Raw genomic sequence first — 1,914 nt, forward strand, 5'->3', positions numbered from 1 at the left:
GATACTTTATTCTGATACATAAACCGCAACAAAATTAATTAACTTACGACATAAACATTTCAAACGTTAACCCTAGAAATACCAAAAAAGAAGACTGAATTGATGAGGGTATTTAATTATGCAGATCACATCACTGGTTTACCAACACAAAATAATTTAAAACTTATACAGCTTAAAATGTTTTAAAAATTTTGTAATTCAATTTTCATAAAATGTTTATCATAAAAAAATTATTAATAGAAAAAAATAAGAAAATTTAATTTCAGTAATTCAAGGATTAATGTGAATTGGAGCGTTGACTTTTTAATTAATTCGAAATATTCAACAAAAAATATATGTATAAAATCAAATTAAAATAAATTATATAAAATTTTGAACAATTTGAAAAAAATATTAGCAAAAAAATATGAAAAATTAATCAAAAAAAATATAATAATATAACACTTTTATTAAATTTTTTCAATAAATAAAATTTGCTTGATATGCAAATGGAAAATATAAAATATTGAAAATGGAAATCGTTTGTAGTGAATAAGTGAAAAACCGCAGCTGTCATTCAAGAATTTTAATTGAAAAAAAATTAAAAAAATAAAATATTCAATAAATATTTTATTACTTGTTGAAAAAAAAAATGAAAATGAAAATTCATACTCAAAAGAAATATCGAAATAAACGACAGCCTTGCAAAATACAGATGACGAATGTGTGTACCACCTGACGTATGATGAACAATCGCAAAGTTGAATGAATTACCCATGTTTATTGTTAAACAAACGCGTACAGAGAAAATTAATATTTTTAAAATATTGCAAAAAAAAACAACAAAGATAGTAAATCATATAAAAATACGCACACGGAAAATGTGTATATTTTTTTTTTACATTTGTTTATACATATTTTATAAATTGTGTATTTTCGAAAAAAAATTATCGTTATATGACATATATAAGCATTATATATTTATAATAACAAAGCGTATTTAAAAAACTAAGGAACTTGTAAATGGATGTTGTACATACAGCACTTAACTAAATTTTAAGATTTTTATGGTAATTATAAGTACAAATAATTATACTTGTACTGATAATAATACACTCGAATTTATATTAAAATTAAAACAGCAGCCAAAAGACTAATTAATATTTCATAGGTTAGTTCTTCACTCTTTATAAAAGCATAGGACGGAAGCTTCTAGATAAGTAACGCTTATGTACAATATGATACAATATAAGTAACATATAATATATATTACTATACAATATGAGTAGTATTATCAAAGTGTTATAAACAACCATATTAAGCAATGATAAACATAGATAAACATAGATAGTCACAGATTAACATAGATAAAAAGTAATAAGTAACAGAAAAAGACTTTTAGTAACAGAAAAAGAAGCAGTAAATGTTTTTTTTTATTTATTATATAGAATTTTAAACTCATAAAAACTTTAGATTTACTTTTGATAGTTTTACTAAGAAAATATATTTAATAAAAATAAATATTTTATATTTATACATATTATACGACCTCACTAAACTCGCATTCAAATCTAACACAACTTATAAAAGGGTTTTCAAAGAATAGTATAGTATTCAGTATTTAATTTTTAATTAATTGATTTTTTATTGACCATACAATTGTTTCAGAAATTGCTAAACACTCATCATCAGTGATACTTAGAAATATTCGTGGATTTTATATGACCGTGTACAACAGTTAGACTACGAGTGTCACACTTAGAACTAAACTCTGAAATTAGAGCCAATGACATTTGGTTTGAAGATGGAATCAAAAATTTTGATCACTATAGTGAGGCCAGCAGCCAAAAATTTATAATGATATCTTCTTAAATTGACATGATGTCTATATAATGAATATATGTACATATGTTTGAATTATGTGAAGTCCTTTGA

The sequence above is a fragment of the Teleopsis dalmanni genome, chromosome 2 (assembly GCF_002237135.1).
Source record: "Teleopsis dalmanni isolate 2A chromosome 2, ASM223713v2, whole genome shotgun sequence".
Classification (NCBI taxonomy): domain Eukaryota; kingdom Metazoa; phylum Arthropoda; class Insecta; order Diptera; family Diopsidae; genus Teleopsis; species Teleopsis dalmanni.